This window comes from Helianthus annuus, chromosome 10 (genome assembly GCF_002127325.2).
Source record: "Helianthus annuus cultivar XRQ/B chromosome 10, HanXRQr2.0-SUNRISE, whole genome shotgun sequence".
NCBI classification, from domain to species: Eukaryota; Viridiplantae; Streptophyta; class Magnoliopsida; order Asterales; family Asteraceae; genus Helianthus; species Helianthus annuus.
The window spans coordinates 109,150,678-109,170,433 of record NC_035442.2 but is presented as its reverse complement, the minus strand read 5'-3'; positions in this window follow the sequence as shown (position 1 = coordinate 109,170,433).

Here is a 19,756-nt window from a genome sequence, read left to right as displayed (position 1 = left end):
GCAACCCTTACGTCATTGAAGTGACAACTCTGCAGATCATGATTATAAATAGGAGATAGAGTTAGGATCAATTTGCATTTAAATTCAAGATATACTCCCTTTATAATCTCGTCCGAAGATCGATCAGATATTCTCCTCTTTTCTTTCTTCCTTCTTTTACTCTGTTTTTCTGCTCCTCTGTTTACATTCTTCTGTTAGTATGTTGCTCCGAAATTCCCCTCACAAGGATCACAAGAAGAGCAGCCCCCCGAAAAGCCAAGGGATCATTAAAGACTCTCCTACTGAGAGATGCTGCTTCCCCGATGCTCACGTCGATAGGATCCGTCACTATTTTCCGGCGGATGCTATCTTCAAGTCATTCACTTCCACCACTTTAAGCGATTTTATCTCTGACACATGGGTGGCCTTTCCTGTAACTCCGTTCACCATAGGATATTCATATCCTTTTCCAACTTTCACCCAATCTTTCTTTTCTCTGACCGGCATGTCTTATATTCAAGCCATGCCAATGATCTGGAGGGTTTTGTATACCCTGGAAAGGATCATTGAGCAAGAAGGGATTGATTTAGGAATGGCGGAGCTGGCTGAGATGTATGATCTCACAACGTTTGGATCCTGTCGATATTTGTTGAAACGGAAAGCTGGGGAGGATCACCCTGTTCTTAAGGTTACCAAAAATGATACGAACTGGAAGCGGCGATTCTTCTTTGTTAGGAGGGATACCATCCCTAATGGGGAGGATCTGCCCAAGGAGTGGGCTACTCATGGTAGGATAGAGGATCCTGGAAGGATCACTATCAGACTTGTTCCTTAAGGCGAGGATTACTAATATTCTGTTTTTTGTGCAGCCATATCTATTGCTCATCTCAAGTTAACTCCTGCTGCAAGAGAGAGAGTTCTAGCCTTCAAAAAGCTTGATCCTGAGACCAGAAGTTTTCAAGTTGCTACCCAGGATTCACAGGAAGTATCCTCCGCATCTGCCACTATGTCAAGTAAGTATCTTTATTTAAAAAGCAGTTCTATGTAAGATTTTAAATTAGTTAGGGTACTTATCTTGTTTTGATTGTGTAGGCGCTGGGAAATCTGTCAAGTCTGCCTCCAAGTTTGGTATTGACGAGCTTGCCAATGTCAAGTCCACAAGGAAGAAGACCCTTGCTGCTAGTCCCTCTGCTTCAGCCCCTAAAGCTCCTATTAGGGGTAAGGGAAAAGAGAAAGGCTTCTGAGGATCTTCAAGGATTTCCCCTGCTCTGACAGCAGTTTCTTGATTATGTTAATGAAGTAAGGATCATTGCCCCTGTTGGTTATCCTGCTTGAATATCCTGCTTTAATATCCTGCCTGTATATCCTGCTTCTTTGAGGATCACCTGGTCCTGAACTTACCTTTTTCCCATTCTGCAGAAACTTGCTGAAATAGAAACCTACCTTGGCCACGTCGAGGATCAGGATCGCCAAATCGCCGACCTCCAACAAATGGGCGTGTTGAAGGATCTCAAGATAGCTGATCTTGAGAAGGAACTCCGGGCTACAAAGGATGAAGCTGCTCAAATGCTGGTCAACATGGATGGTGAGAAGCAGGAGATCACCCAGGATGCCAAGGTTTCTGCCGCAATAGCTATGTATAAGATACAACTGCAGATGGCTGCGGAGGCTCAGGATCCTGCCTTTGATAAAAGCTCATGGGACGTGGAGGGTTGGAAGGCAAGATTGGCAGAGCTGGAGGACGAGGACGAAGCTGAGGGGATCCCAATGCTGGAAGGTGGTGAGGCTGGCAAGGATCAGGGTGGAGATGGAGCAGCAAAGGTTTGAGCTGCAGGATTGGGCGATGATGGATATTTCGAGACTAGGCCGGAGCCCAATTTTTTAAGTTTGGTAGTGGTTTTTGTGGTTGTTGATGTTTTGAAACAATTTATGGTCTGTAACTTAAACAATAGTTTTTAGGGTTAAGGATCATGGATCCTTTGAACAATAGGTAGGATCGCAAATGGTGGAGGAATCCTCTGTTTGGGGGATGAAGCCTTTGTGATCCTGCCGCTTTTAATTACCTGCACCTGCTATGACCGCATAGACAATGGACACCCTTTGCCAACCCATGTGGACGGGCCACGTTTTGCTGGTAGAAACGTGGGTTGGCAATTTTGACAACTTTTTTGAAAGGGTTTAAGATCCTTTGTTAATAAAATAACTTTAATCTTTCTGGCTTACCTTGTTTCGTTATCCTTTATTTATCCTCTTGTTGTCCAATTACTTTGGAAATATATTTGTTAGAATAACAGAAGTTGAGCAAATCATGTTTCATAAATTTAGGATATGATCCTAGATCAAATATCCTATCATTGAAAATTTTCAAGGCAGTTTATTTCAAGGATCATAGGTTTAGCTGTCAAAGTGCAAGGGTTGTTCAGAATAATGAGTATAATCAAAATAGTCAAGGATCATACCTGAGGATCCAAGTTAGGATCCTAACCTTTAATCAAGATAACCGTAGATGAGATTTTAATAGATAATAAGGATTAAGGATCCTTATTTGTTTAACTTCGAAAACCTGAAAAATGGAACATAACTTGGGACTAAGCCAATGTAAAGGATAAATTAGTAGCTGGGGACATGCCCGAAGGATAACTGGGGACAAGCCCAAAGGATCACTGGGGACAAGCCCAAAGGATCACTGGGGACAAGCCCAAAGGATAACTGGGGACAAGCCCAAAGGATAACTGGGGACAAGCCCAAGGATCGTATGTAAACTGGAGTATGGCCCTTACTGGCGACTATCCAAGCTTGGTGACATGAAAATGTCAAAACCTTAGCTAACGTGAAAACGTTAGAAACCTTAGGAACGAATGTATGGTACGTCTACCATTATACGTAGGATCCTAGGTATAGCCAGTACGATGAGGTTGTCAGCCCCGAAAGTGGGTACTGGTCCCAAAGACGTGAACTTTACCAGGATCATCGTGCGCTACTGGCGAAAACTGGGGACAAGCCCAAGGATAACTGGGGTTGAACCCAAGGATCTGTGGTGCTTTTGAAGATCTTTAACGATATGCTGAAGACACCTGGACTATCATAACTCAAATTCTCGTGAGAGAAGGATGAAGGATACGTGATCCTTATCCTTAGGTAAAAATAAGAAAACGGAAAAGTTTTGAGACAAGGATTTTACCAGAGTAAAGGATCACTGATGTCGCCGGAATCCTTCGAGGATGCTTCCAATGTAAGGATCATATGCTTGGAGGATCCTGTTCATATGAAATATTTCTTTAGGTGAACAGCATTCCAGGCTCTAGGTAACAAATTTCCTTCCATGGTTAGCAATCTATATGCCCTTTTTCCTGCTTCAGCTTCAATCAAGTAAGGGCCTTCCCATTTTGGTGCTAATTTTCCGTCAGCAGGATTGATAGTGTTTTGGAATGCTTTTCTCAACACCATATCCCCGACTTGGAACTTCCTTATCCTGACATTTTTATTGTAAGCACCAGCCATTCTTTGTTGGTAGCTTGCCATCCTTATCCTAGCCAAATCCCTGATTTCCTCAATAGTATCCAAGTCTTGAGCTAAGATTGCAGCATTCTCTTCAGGATCACGAGTACTTGTTCTAGCAGTTGGAACCACCATTTCTGTTGGGATCACTGCTTCTGCCCCAAATACTAAAGAGAAGGGTGTTTGACCAGTGGCATTCTTGGGAGTTGTTCTATCAGCCCATAGCACATAAGGCAATTCCTCTGCCCATTTCCCCTTCTTGGATCCTAGCTTCTTCTTCAGATTGTTGATGATGATCTTGTTGGATGATTCTGCTTGACCATTGGCTTGTGGATGGACTGGTGTTGATGTTATCAACTTAATTCCCCAACTGTCACAAAAGTTAGTGGTTCTGCTCCCAATGAATTGGGAACCATTATCACATACAATTTCAGAGGGAATGCCAAATCTGGTTATAATGTTTCTCTTAATAAAGGATATAACTTCCTTTTCTCTGACTTGAGCAAAAGCTTCAGCTTCTATCCACTTGGAGAAGTAGTCGGTCATGGCAAGCATAAATACTTTTCCACCAGGTGCTTTAGGGAGCTTGCCAACTATATCCATCCCCCATCTCATGAATGGCCAAGAGGATGGTATTGGATGCAAAAATTCAGCTGGCTGATGAAGGATATTGCTGTGTCTTTGACAAGGATCACACTTCTTAGCATATTCTACAGCATCCCGTTTCATAGTTGGCCAGTAGTATCCTGTTCTAAGGATCCTTGAGAACAATGCCCTGCCCCCAGTGTGGTTTCCACAATCTCCTTCATGGAAGTCTCTCAATACTTCTTGAATTTCAGGATCCTCGATACATCTTAAATATGGTCCTGCAAGAGATCGTTTATATAGCATATTATTTAAGATTGTGAATTGAGATACCTTAATCCTGAAAGCTTTAGGATTTTCTCCCATAGGAATCTCCCCATGTTGCAAGTATCTCATGACTGGTGAGATCCATGATCCTGAATAAGATTGAGCTTCTTCACTAGGGATCACTGCAGTATCCTCTTCTATTTCCATGGCCACCTGATTTTCAATAGCAGGAGCTAGGATATGGATGATGGGGATACTTATATCCTCTGGGATCTTCAAGGATGATCCTAGGTTGGCCAATGCATCGGCTTCTGTGTTTTCCTCCCTTGGTACCTGTGTTAAGCTGAAAGAGACAAAAGAGAGTGCCAATTCTTTGACTATCTCTAAATATTTGGTTAGTTTTTCTCCTTTAACAGCATAGGATCCATTAAAGTGATTGGTGATCAATAATGAGTCTACATATACTTTAAGATATTCACCCCCATATCCTTAGCAATTTGCAAGCCAGCAATTAAGGCTTCATATTCAGCCTCATTGTTAGTTGCTTGGAACTCACAGGCTATGGAGTGGGGTATTATGTCCCCCTGTGGCGATTTTAGTAGTATCCCGAGCCCTGTGCCCTTGACATTTGAGGATCCATCAGTGTGTAGTATCTAAGGATCCTTGGTCTCATCTAGCTGCTGGACTTCCAATTCTGCTTCCTTTTGTAGATCACTACTGAAATCAGCCACAAAGTCAGCTAGTGCTTGGGATTTGATGGCTGTTCTAGGCTCATATCTTATATCATGGGCACTAAGCTTTACTGCCCACTTAGCCATTCTTCCGGACATCTCTGGTTTCCTGAGGACATTCTTGATTGGAAAATTAGTTCTAACAACAATAGTGTGGGTTTCAAAATAATGTCTTAACTTAGTTGATGCCATAATTATTGCGAGAATAAGTTTCTCAAGGTGTGAGTACCTGGATTCTGCATCAAGTAAACTCTTACTTACATAGTAAATAGGATGTTGTGTACCTTCGTGATCCTTAACAAGGACAGCACTTACATCGGTTGAGGATACCGCTAGGTATAAGGATAACACATCTCCTTTTCCGGGTTTCATTAATGCTGGTGCTGAGGACATATATTCTTTAAGGGCTTGTAAAGCATTCTCATGCTTTTCAGTCCATTCAAATTTCTTGTTTTTCCTTAGGATATCATAAAATTCTTTACATCTTTCTGAGGATTTTGATATGAACCTGTTTAAAGCTGTTATCCTGCCTGTTAGCCTTTGCACATCCTTAGCATTTGCAGGGGATTTGATATTCACCAATGCTTTAATTTGTTCTGGGCTTGCTTCAATGCCCCTCTGAGTTACCATATATCCTAGAAATTTACCTGTTTTAACACCAAAGTGACATTTCGAAGGATTAAGCTTCATGTTATAATTATCAAGGATATCAAATGCTTCCTCCAAGTCCCTTAGGTGATCCTCAGCTTTCTTTGACTTGACTACCATATCATCTATGTATACTTCCATAGTTTGTCCTATTTGATCTTTGAACATCATATTCACCAGCCTTTGATATGTTGCACCTGCATTTCTTAGTCCAAAAGGCATGGCAATATAACAATATAAACCGGTTGGGGTCATAAAGGCTGTATCCTCTTGGTCAGATGGTTCCATCTGAATTTGTTGGAATCCAGATGATGCATCCATAAAGGTCAACAGTTCATGCCCCGCCGTTGCATCCACCATGGAGTCAATGTGGGGTAGTGGGAAAGGATCCTTGGGACATGCCTTATTCAGATCAGTGAAATCGACACATACCCTCCACTTTCCGTTTTTCTTTTGGACAACAACCACATTGGCTAACCATTTTGGATATTTTACCTCTCTGATCATACCTGCTCGAAGTAGTCTCTCTACTTCTTCTTGGATAATGGCATTCCTTTCTGGTGCAAACTTCCTCCTTTTTTGATGGATTGGTTTGATAGACCTGCCAATGCCAAGTTTATGAGTGATAATATCCTTAGATATACCTGTCATATCTTCGTGTTTCCATGCAAAGGTAGATTTTCTTCTTTTGAGGAAGGATATTATGTCTTCTTTCAACTCGCCAAGGATCCCTGATCCGATATAGATTTTTGATTCAGGATCACTAGGATCTAAAAGGATTTCGTCCACATCCTGTTCCCTTGCCTCCAAGACACTCCTTGGAGGATACTGTAATTGCTATTGCTCCCTTGGCTTCGAGGTTGGTTTCATGGATGAGGTATAGCAATCCTTAGCCTCTTGCTGGTCACTGTCGATCTTGATTATCCCCCATGGGCTAGGGAGTTTCACACATTGATGGTAGGTAGATGGGACTGCTTTCATATCATGTATCCAGGGCCTGCCAAGGATAACATTACAACAAGATAAACAGTCAATGACACAAAATTTTTGATAATTATGTAATCCTTCCACGTAGATTGGGAGTTTAATGTCCCCCAGAGTTTTCTTCGTTTCTCCACTGAATCCCACAAGCACGGAGGATCTTGGTGTGATGTCTGATTCTGGGATACCCATTTTCTTTAGAACATCAAGCTGGATAATGTTTACTGAGCTTCCTCCGTCGATAAGGATCCTGCGGACAAAATGGTTAGAAATAAAGAGAGTAATAACTAAACTATCATGATGAGGATCCTGGATGTTAATGCGATCATCCTCATCAAACGTTATCGTCTTTCCTTCCGAGACACTTGATGTTCGAATAGGTCTTTCTCCATTATCCATTTTAGCTTCCTTTGCATGCCTTTTGGCTGCCGAGAAGGATGTATCACAAATATCTGATCCTCCGGAAATAAAGTTGATCACTTGTGCATTCGCCGGAGGGGCTGGAGCCTTTTCAGGGATCCTTTCAGGATCCTGAGTCCTTTGCTTTTTTCTTCCCAACAATTCTTTCAAATGTCCCTTGCTTAGCAGATATCCAATTTCTTTTCTTAATGCTATGCATTCTTCAGTTAGATGCCCGAAATCCTCGTGGTATGCACACCACTTTGACTTGTCTTTAGTCCCGGATGGTTTGTCATTCTTTCTGGGCCATCTGGCTTTTTCTCCTAGATTCTGCATTGCAAGGATTAGTTCGTGATTGTCAACAGAAAAACAATATTCAGAAATCGGAGGATAATCCTCATCATCCTCTTCCTGGTTAACAGCATGCACGTTCTGGTTGTCATTTCTATGGTAGGATTTGAACTTATTGTTCTTGAAAGAGGATCCTTGTTTTTCCTGTTTTGAGGATCCTACTTGCCTCTCCTGGATCCTCTTGTCATCCTCTAGCCGGATGAACCTGAGTGCCCGAGTTCTTACTTCATCTAGGTTCCTGCATGGTGTCATAACAAGATCATCATAGAACAATGAATCCTTAAGCAGTCCCATTTTGAAGGCCTCAACAGCCGTGGCCATATCCAAGTTGGGAATGTCCAAGGATTCTTTACTGAATTTAGTTATATAATCCCTTAATGATTCATTATGACTTTGAGTTATCCTATATAAATCACTAGTTAATCTTTCAAATTTTCTACTACAAGAGAATTGGTTATTGAATAAGTTAACTAAATTAGCAAATGAAGTGATAGAGTAAGGGGGGAGACTTAGCAGCCATTTAAGAGCTGATCCAGTAAGGGTGGATCCAAATCCTTTACATAGGCATGCTTCCTTTAACTTCTCTGGGATTGGATTGATCTCCATCCTCTCCCTGTATTGTGCTATGTGCTCCTCAGGATCCGTTGTAGCATCATAGAGCTTCATAGTAGGGATATGGAACCTTTTGGGTACCTCTGCATCACAAATTGGTGGTGCAAAACGAGATACCTTATGGCTTCCATCTGCAATCTCCGGGATAGGCTTGACTACCCCTGGAACACTTGAGATCATATCCTTCAGCTTCTGTAACTCCCTGGCCATAGCATGATTGATACCTGTATCCTGCACGAATCCATGGTTAGTGGTAAGATAATTATTTAAGGTGTTACCTCCCATCGGGTTCAAGTTAGGAACATTGGGTGTGAATCCATATTGCTGGGATTCTGGGATAATGGATGGACCAGTGGAAGCAATGGTCTGCATTGGAATAAAATCTCCTTGATGGACATCTAGGCTTCCTGTTTGCAAATTCTTTAGGGATCCTGGCATCTGGAAGGATCCTGGTATTTGAGACGATCCTGGAATGAAGGAGGATCCTTGAACCTGGGATGATCCTGGAACAAAGGAGGATCCTTGAACCTGGGACGATCCTGGAACAGAGGAGGATCCTTGAACCTGGGATGATCCTGGAACGAAGGAGGATCCTTGAACCTGGGATGATCCTGGGACAAAGGAGGGTCCTAAGCTCATGAAGGATCCCTAATGCTGGGCGTAGGATCCTGCCGGTTGGAAATATGATCCTGATGCCTGTGTCATTGTTGCTGGGCTGAAATGCACTCCTCTTGATCCACCCATATATTGTATGTCTGGGACCTCTGTTGGCTGAGAAGTAATCACTGGAGTATCAAGATTCAAAGATTTGGGCATTAGTGGGGAATGATCCTCTGCCGTTTTCTTTTGCCTTTTGAGATCTCCGATTTCTCTGAGGATCCTGTCATTAGTTTCATCCTGCTGCTGCATACGATCCCTCATCTGCAAAATCAAAGTAAATATATCACTAGTACTGGGAACAGAAGAAGTTAGAGCAGAAGATGATGGTTTAGAGGAGATAGAAGTTGGTCTCTTCTCAGCATTTTTCTGAGATCCAGCTGGTGGTGGAGGCAAAGGTGGAATGCCAGTAGATGAATTGACTGCCGACATCGATGTGGATGTATTCTTCAATGATGAAGCCATGTAACTCTTTGAAATGATTTCGAACAGAAAGTTTTCTTATGAATGAAGCACCAATTGCCCCACGGTGGGCGCCAAACTGTTTTGGTCAAAAATCACACAAGGATAATGCAACCAAACTCTAAGTAAATGGGGAATGATGCTTGGTTTATTGAAAAAGTAAAGGATCACTTCAGTATGAAATATGCAAAGACACAATGATTTATACGAGGAAAAAGCCCTTGATCAATGTATGATCTCTGGCATAAAAAACCTCGGGTGATGGCAACTACCGATCACCAACTTCAATATATCAAAATATGGTTACAACTTCGGATGATAATGAGCTGAGTACAAGGATCACTATCGTAATGTGTGTCTAAGCGTGTGAGAATTGTGTTGTGTGTCTTCCGAATGGGGAAGAGTATTTATATATACAAGTGTAGGTGGCCTATTTTAGGTAAAAAGACTAATAATCAGCTCATTACCCCTTTAGAAATAAAAGTAAATCTAGCCTAAATTGTCGCCCTTAAATCATGCCAAGTTTCCATATCCTTTGCAACGTTCATCTCTGATTGAGCGTGTGCCAAAATTGTAAAGACGCGTCCCTTGATTGTGATGCTAAGAGCGGATCCTGCTAGTCATTCCTGCAAAACAACATTAAAGTTAATGAAAGCAACTGTTAGCATGAGGGTCCTATGATGGTCTGTGATCCTGATCCTGGAACTCTGCTGAGGATCACTATCTGCCAAAGAAACAAGGATCACTGGTTAGGATCACATGTAAGGATCATGTATTATAAAAATCCAGCCCTAACAGCAGGGAATTCGCATCTAACAGCCTGGGGTATTATGTCCCCCTGTGGCGATTTTAGTAGTATTCCTAATCCTACTCCTCTTACATTAGATGCACCATCGGTATATAATGTCCAGGATCCTGAGGATTCTCCTAACTGTTGAACTTCTAGGTCTTCCTCATCCTGAATGTCACTACTAAAATCAGCCACAAAGTCAGCTAGAGCCTGAGACTTTATGGCATTTCTAGGTTCATATACTAAATCATAAGCACTCAACTTTACTGACCACTTGGCCATCCTGCCCGACATTTCTGGTTTCCTAAGCACATTCTTAACAGGATAATTAGTTTTAACATGAATCCTATGTGTTTCAAAATAATGTCTAAGCTTTGTTGATGCCATTACTAGAGCCAGTATTAATTTTTCTAAGTGAGAGTACCTAGTTTCAGCATCTAATAAACTTTTGCTAACATAATAAACAGGATACTGCTGACCTTCGTGATCCTTTACGAGTACTGCACTTACTGCATTCCCTGATACTGCCAGATACAAGGATAATGGTTCACCATCCTCAAGCTTCATCAATAGAGGTGCGGTTGAGAGATACTGCTTCAAATCCTGCAGGGCTGCTTCATGCTTCTCACCCCATTCAAATTTCTTGTTCTTCTTCAGGATATCATAAAAGTCTTTGCATTTTTCTGAGGATCTTGAGATAAATCTATTTAATGCTGCCACTCGCCCTGTTAATCGTTGAACATCCTTCATATTTGAGGGCGGTTTAATATCCAAGATGGCTTTAATTTGCTCTGGGCTTGCTTCTATTCCTCTTTTGGTTACCATATATCCTAGAAATTTTCCTGCCCCCACTCCAAAATGGCACTTAGCAGGGTTCAGCTTCATGTTATACTTGTCCAGGATATCAAATGCTCCATTAATATCCCGGAGGTGATCCTGAGCTTTCTTTGATTTTACCACCATATCGTCAATGTACACCTCCATGGTGTCCCCCAGTTTGTCTTTGAACATCATGTTTACCAATCTTTGGTATGTTGCACCTGCATTTTTCAAACCAAAAGGCATAGCTGTATAACAATAAATACCTGTTGGTGTCATAAAGGCAGTATCCTCCTGGTCAGAAGGCTCCATTTGGATCTGTTGAAATCCTGCGGATGCGTCCATGAAGGTCAGCATTTCATGCCCGGCAGTGGCATCTACCATTGCATCAATGTGGGGGAGAGGAAATGGGTCTTTAGGACAAGCTTTGTTCAAGTCTGTGTAGTCTACACAAACTCTCCATTTCCCATTTTTCTTCTGTACCACAACCACGTTTGCTAGCCACCTCGGGAACTTAACTTCTCTGATCATCCTGGACTTCAATAATCTCTCAACTTCCTCTTGGATAATTGCATTCCGCTCAGGGGCGAATTTTCTTCTCTTTTGTTGTATAGGCTTGAATGACCTGTCAATTCCAAGCTTGTGAGTAATAATGTCTTTAGATATACCTGTCATATCCTCATGCTTCCATGCAAACGTTGACATCCTGCATTTCAAAAAGTTAATTAATTGTTCTTCAATATCCTGAGGGATATTGGTTCCCACGAGCACCGAAATATCGGGATTATCCTGGTCCAGGATAATTTTCTTCATATCCTGCTCCGGATCCTCCACGATATCCTGGGCCCGCGTCTTTAATTGCTATGCTGCACTAGGTTTGGTTGAGGATTTCATCGAGGATGAGTAGCATTCTTTCGCCTCCTGCTGATCACTGTCGATCTTGACAACCCCCCAAGGGGTAGGGATCTTGATGCATTGGTGATACGTTGATGGAACGGCCTTCATATCGTGGATCCAAGGTCTTCCTAGGATGATGTTATAGCATGATAGAGAATCCATCACACAAAAACGTTGCATCTTGTTGACTCCTTCAACATATACTGGCAGCCTTATCTCTCCCACTGTGTTCCTAGCTTCTCCACTGAAACCAACGAGCACAGTAGACTTCGAAGTGATATCCATCGGAGACACATTCATCCTCTTCAGAGTCTCCAGTTGTATTATGTTGACGGAGCTGCCATTATCAACCAATATCCTGCGTACAAAATGGTTAGCCACATATAATGTTATTACCAGAGCATCATGGTGAGGATCCTGGACAGTATCCCTATCATCTGCATCAAAAGTGATCACTTTGTCAGTTGTGAGCGTAGTCATCCTGATAGGTTTGTCTCCCCTCTCGGCCTTAGCTTCCTTTGCATGTCTCTTGGCCGCCGAATACGAAGTTCCGCAAATGTCAGATCCTCCTGAAATGAAGTTGATTATCTTGGCATCGGCGGGAGGTGATGCCGCTCGCTCAGGATCCTTCTCAGTATCCTGAGCCTTATTCTTCTTCTTCCCTAAGAGATCTTTCAAATATCCCTTGCTTAGAAGGTAGCTGATTTCTTTCCTCAGAGCGATGCAATCCTCAGTCATATGTCCAAAATCTTCATGGAAAGCACACCACTTTGACTTGTCTTTCCAATCTGCTTTTTGTTGATTCTTCCGAGGCCACCTGGCCTTATCTCCCAAACCCTGCATAGCATACATTAGTTCAGGTATATTAACAGAAAAACAATATTCAGATAATTCAGGATATTCTTCAGGATCCTCGTCTTCAACAGCATTCACTCTCTTGTTATCATTTCTGCCATATGGCTTAGAGCGATATGGTCTATATGAGGATTCTGATTTCCTGTTAGTCGATTCATATGTCGAGGATGCATTCATCTTTTCTTGCATTTTTCTGTCATCCTCTAACCGAATATATCTTAGAGCCCTGTTCCGGGCTTCATCCAGGTTCCTGCATGGGTTCATTACAAGGTCTTGATAGAATTGAGAATCCTTTTGCAGCCCCATCTTGAAAGCTTGCACAGCTGTTGCAACATCAAGATGAGGAATGTCTAATGATTCCCGGCTGAATTTGTTCACATAATCCCTAAGGGATTCCTGAGGCCCTTGTGTTATCCTGTAGAGATCACTTGTTAATTTTTCAAAGCTTCTACTACAAGGAAATTGACTATTAAATAAATTTACTAAGTGAGCAAAAGATGTAATCGAATGTGGAGGAACATTCAAGAGCCATTTTAAAGCCGATCCTGTCAAGGTTGAACCAAAACCCTTGCACAGGCACGCTTCCTTGAGCTCCGGAGGGATAGGGTTGATCTCCATCCTTTCCCTATACTAGGCAATATGCTCTTCAGGATCCGTGGTTCCGTCGTAAAGCTTCATGTTTGGAGTCTGGAATCTTTTTGGGATTTCAGCATCACATATAGGATGCACGAATCGAGATATCCTGTGGCTATCCTGGGATACTTCAGGAATTGGCTGCACCACCCCAGGTACACTGGATATCATATCCTTTAATTTCTGAAGCTCCCTGGATAATTCTGACGTTACAGTCGTATCCTGCAGAGATCCAACACTGTTAGTGGCAATAGCATTATTATTATTTGATACGTTACCCGTTAGAGGATTTTGCCCATATCTTGAAGCATATCCTGAGCTCCTCACAGTTGATATCCTGACCGAGGAGGGTATTTCAGGAGTATGATTCTGAGGAAGGCTGGGCACGATATTCCCCCTGTTATCCTCAGTATACACAGCTGAACTAAAGTTCAACGCTCTGGGATGTAATGGAGTGATATTATCCTCAGCAGATCTGCTCGAGCCAGACTTCAGGAGTTGTATTTCCCTTAAAAGCATCTGGTTTGTTTCCTGTTGCTGCCTCATTTGTTCCTGCACATTTCCAAATAAGGTTAGAATTTCATCATTAGAAGCTAAGACAGGAGCAGATCCCTGGACATTCCGAGCAGGGATAACATCTTGAGATCGTGTAGAGGCTGGCATCCTTGGAGGAGGTGGTGGAAGCACCGAACCAACTGTTGCAGAATTTGTAGCAGACACAATTGAAGAGCTCATGTTTGATCTTGAGGCCATTGTAAACAATGTGGCAAAAAGTTTTGAAAACAGAAAACCGATTAACGATTTCACAAAGATTTTTAGTAAAGAGAGCACCACTTGCCCCACGGTGGGCGCCAAATTGTTTTGGTCAAAAATTACCGAAGCAATTAAGTGATCAAATTAGTTAAGTGAGGTAGTGTGCTAAAAAGTGTGTTGAAAATATGCTTGTTAGGTTCTTTGGAAAAACAGTGTTCAGGATACGGCTCAGGATATTGGGCTGTATCTACGATCAAACAATGAGCGAAAAAGTAAAGTAAATGACACGAGATGTACGAGGAAAGCCCTTGATCAATCTAGATCGCCGGCATAAAACCTCGGGAGCTGACAATCGCAGCTGCCTAGTTCTTCTTATTGCTTTAAACTTCAGGATACAGTGCAGGATATAGATCAGATCGCTAAGTGTTACAATGAATTTTGTGAAAGTTGCGAGAGAGCAAGTGTTGAGAGTGTAGAGAGTGTGATTGTGATGTCCTAGTTGATCTGATATACCCACTATTTATAGTAACGAATTACAAACTAAAATTCCTATAAACATGGGATGCTCCGAATATTCCAATGTGGACGTTGTAGACCGAGTAATGCGGCTTCAACGGCTTCTTGTGAACGACTTGGACCGAGTCTTCAGTAGAAAAGGTCTTCATGAAGGTTGCTAGCTTCTAACCCACGTACCTGCATTTAATCCGTTAGTGATCCTGAGGATAACATTCAGGATGTTACCAATATCCTGAGTCAGCATCCCGGATGTAAACAGATACAATAAACAAGATATATATCAAGATATTTTCCAGGATATGGGCTCAGAATTTCACCATAACAATAGTCTTCTTTCTATCAGCCTCATCATCTGCTCGAATGTTCAGGGTTTCATTAATTCCCTTTTCCTTTTATTTGACAAATATTTCAGCAGAGGTTGTTGAAGACTTCTTTGCAGGCTCTAGCTTTTGTTTTGGCACATTTCTTGGTGTGGGCTTGCCAAAGTTTTTCATGTCATGTTTCTCCCCCTTTTTGGCATCATCATCTTCTTTTTCAAAGACAGGTGCAGGGGTAGTGCCAATCAATTTTACCAGGGCTCTTTGATGCCCCTGATATCAGCATGTGTATCATTATACCTTGCATCAACTGTCACACTCCAACCAATGGCGGAATCATCGGAGTGGGACTAGTTCGAGATTGTAAGGGACTTCATAACACTATTTGTGACAATATTTAATTCAACCGATTTCATTTCATAATCAAATTGTCAAAACATTACAAGGAAATTCAAATAACAACATTGTTCATAACATAACATAACAAAATTGATACAACACTTTAACCTAAACGTCTGAGTGAGTATCTGTCACACCCCAACCGATGGCGGAATCATCGGGGCGCGGCACTGAGCGAAACAGATTGTCCAGAAGTTTCCATAACAACTATAGTTACCAAATATTTAAAGCAACACGTCCCATACTATGTCATAAATGATAATACAATTATTACAGAAAAGATCTAGTCAAATTGTTTTGTTCCGATAACTCAGATTTTTATTACAGACGATTGTTTATTGGTTTCTAGACCTTTCCTAACCTCGATTTCTTTTCAAGCAAAGCAATTAAGCATCCTAAGCACCTGTCACATACGTTAAAGTAAAAGTCAATACACATAGTTTAAAGGTGAGCATACAAGTTTGATAGATATAATAGAGTTCGAAATCGTTACGCATAACCAGCACGTACACAGTGTAAAATGAGGCATGTTAGTTATCGACATGAACCTATCGATACCAATGACTGCGGGTTGACTGTCCAAGGCAGTTCGTAATGCATGATCACCACTGTGACCCATGTATTTAATTGTGACAACTTGAATTTCCAAGATTTCCATTTCGCATTTATTGCACGTTCTTGTATTGTTTAGTTGATTAATTGCACTATTAATTGCTATGGAATTATATACGTTTTGATGCAATGAATCGTATTGTGTGATTGGGCACGGTTGTTTGTTAATTGTGAAAGACTTGGTAAATATATGAACTTGGTGGTGAAACTAGGAAATGGTTATGAGATGGTGTACATGTGTAAAATATGATACTTAGGGAGGTAGAGGGTAATTAGTGAAATCCTAGAGATACTTAACCCTAATCCCTTTTCACTAATCATTGGCACACAAAACAAAACACGTACTTGCAATTCTCTAATCCCCTAGCAATCATCATCACCACCATCATTGGCACAAGGCATTCATCACTTTCGATTCCTCTTTTTCTCTAGAATCATTCAAGGTAATTGTTTATCGATTATTGTAATACTTGTAAACCTAATTGATTGTTTGATCATTATCAATTCTTGATTGTGTGTTCATGAAAACCCTAGCTCTCATATGATACTTCTGTGATTTTGATTTGATTCTGAATTATTGATGATGATGATTAGTTGTACGGTTGATAGATTGTTCTTATGATGATTGTTATTGTTAAGTGTTGGTGGATTGATATGATCTTGCACTGTGAAAAATCATGAACTAGGGTTTAGGATGGTCTTTGAAACGTAACTGTGATGTTGAAACGTAACTGTTATAATCGTATTACTTGTAGACAGAGTTTTAGTGAATGTGCATCGTCTGAGTTTTAAAAGAAGTAAAATGGTCCGATGTTTATGTATAAAAGGATCTTGTCCGACTTTCATTTAAATAAAAGGATCCGAGTATTCATCACTTATATGTCCGAATTTTTGAAAAGAAAGGAATCAAGTCCGAGCTTTATTGGAAGCTCAAAGATGTCCGACTTTTGGATGGTAGGTAAAGGGTCCGATCTTTATGATGACCATGTGTCCGAGTTTTATGAGCACCTTATGGTCCGAGTTTGTGACCCACTTGTTGTCCGACCTTCACTAACACCTAAGGTCTGAGTTTATTGCCCATCCTCCCCTAGTCCGACTTTTGTGCATATCAGGGATGTCCGAGTTTTATTATACATGAGCTATCCGAGTTTTATTAGGGACATGAATGTGGTCCGAGTTTGATTAATGAAAGGGGGTCCGAGTTTCATGTTTAAACCCCATGTTCTGTCCGACCTTTATGACCCCTACCCCCCCATGTCCGTCCGACCTTTATGAATGTGATCTTGCCCGAGTTTCTTTAAATGATATCATCCGAGTTTTTGTTTATGTGTGTGTGTCCGAGGTTGGAAATAAATCAAGGGTGGTCCGACTTACAAGTGGAATCCCCCCTTCATCTCTTGTCCGACTTTCAAGTTATATGTAAGTAGTCCGACTTTTAATCACATAAACATGATCCGACTTTCATTGTTTGTTGATGTCCGACTTTTATAAGATGTTTCAAACTCCGAATTTGCTTATCGTGCTTAGCCCGACCTTCTTACTTGTGATATAGTGCCGAGCTCTCATGCCTTATGCTTTGTTTAAGTGTTAAGCTTTGTTGATTGTCAGAATTGCATGCGTTATGTAGAATCAGAACCTTACAAAGTGATGTATGAAGTAAGTTACCTGTAAACACCAGTGTATAGAGCCTATTGTATGTTCTGTATGTTCTGTGCATTACAGCATGCTACCGTATGTTATCGTATATGATTGTATGATGCTGTAGATAGGAACAATCTTCATCATATCATCCTGTACACAGTGAACACACATAGCACATTGCTTGAGTATCAAAGACTAGCAAACCCTAATTGATTTTATATACTTACGTCAAGTATGTGCAACATATCCTAGGTCGTGTGTAACGGACTTAAACATTTATTAACCCTAGAAGCAATAACATACCGAGCAAACCAAGGTGAGTTCACACCCTTACTAAGGCATGGGATTCCCAAGGGCTTGGGAATGGGATTAAAGGAATGAGATTGACTAGATTCGTACATACACTGTTACTAGACTACCATACCATCGTCCTCGGTTGTGCAGGACACATACGTAAAACCTACGTATACTTATGCTACTCGCTATCCTCGGCTGTGAAGGATACTCACGTAAAACCTACGTGAACTTATACTCACTGCTGCCTCGGTTGTGTCAGGCACTTACGTAAAACCTACGTAAACCCCCGCGTACCCCTATCCTCGGTTGTGAAGGATTACTTACGTAAAACCTACGTAAACTTGTACGTGTTACTGTTCTCGGGATATGTAGAACACTTATGGTTACGAATAGTCTAGTGGATATACAACATGGGAAGCCCCCACTAATAGAACGTATTATCGGCCAGTAGAGCCACATGTTACAAACGAACATACTATTACGCATTTACTTTCTGTGAACTCGCTCAACTAGTTGTTGATCCTCTGTTACATGCCTTGCAGGTCGTTAGATACATGGAGCTTGCACAGGGAGGAGCTGGTCGTTGTGGGCTTGGATTGTGATTATCTTATTAAACACTTATGACATTACGTACTTAATTATGTTGGGTTTGATTATACGCTTCCGCTAAACAATGATAACTTATTTATGTTTTGGAACACCTTTCATATGGAATTGGTTTGAGTTTAATGGCAATTACTTTTACTATATGTATTGTTCTATATGATTGGTGGCTTGATCCTGGTCAGTCACGCTCCCAAGCGGTGATATTCCGTAGGTGGATTTTGGGGGTGTGACATTAATAGTCCTTAACAACCCCTGAGTGAACAGATGATGAGTCCAAACAAATAGTACCACCGTTGCTAAGGCAGGTAGGCAGCATTCCATGTGTAAACATAACAAACAAGTATTCATTAAGTTACGTATAACATGCAGTAACGGTTAGCATTTAAATAGTGTTGCATTGTGTGTTTGATGTGATTTGAATATAGGTAACGTATGTAACACTCAAAAATGCGAAAGCAAAAAGGGTTCGAGTATACTCACAACGATTGAATGGATTGAAGGGAGCGCTTAGAGAGTAGGGTTAGCCTGAACAGATTAGTATGACGATGAGCGTTACATAAAATGAAATAAGGTGCAAGTGGGTAGGACAGCAGTTCGATCGGATAGTAGTCCGATCGGATGGCCGGTCGTTTGGATGACAGTCCGCTCGGATGGTCATCCGATCGGGTGACCTTTCGAGTGGATTGTTTCTTCCTTTGGGAAGGATGTGTTGGTGTATGATGGTTTGACTTTTGAAGTTTTTGTTGTAGCATTTTGAAAACATAAAAGTATCTCTATCTTTCAGGTCGGTCGATCGATTGAATGTTCGATCGGACGACAACCCGATTGGTTGGACACTTTAGTGAGAACAAGTTCACAGCAGGTTGTCACTCGATCGGACGGTTGTTCGATCGGGTGGCAATACTTGTGCATTGAACATGTTGAAGAATTGATTAAGTGTTAAGGTCTAAATGTCACATGCTCGAGCGGTAATCTGGTCGGATGGTAGTCCGATCGGACAACAATTGGTTCAACGTTCAGACTTCTTTTGTTGGTAAATAGTTTGAGTGTGGGACCCAATGTGCAAGTCAATCGGGTGACGTCCCGATCGGATGACAGTCCGATTGGACGGTAGTCCGTTCAGACGACATTCCGTCGTGGTCATTACGTTCGTCTTACACTTGGTTTGTCGTGTTATCGAGATAATTTGATGACGGATTAGACAACAGAAACCTCGTTTCGACTCCATTGCCAGATCGGATAGGAATCACCCAAATCCGGCCAGTTAACTGTTCGGGACGGTGTTCCATGTTTAACCGGAAATCGGTAATCTCTTGGATAGAATCCAGATCTTGAACTAACACAACACCAAGATAGAGTAGGAGGCTAGATCAAGGTCTGATTCTATCGGTTTTGAGTGCACTGAGTGTAAAAGAGTTGAAAGAAGGTGGAAAAACTATCTTTCAGTCCTT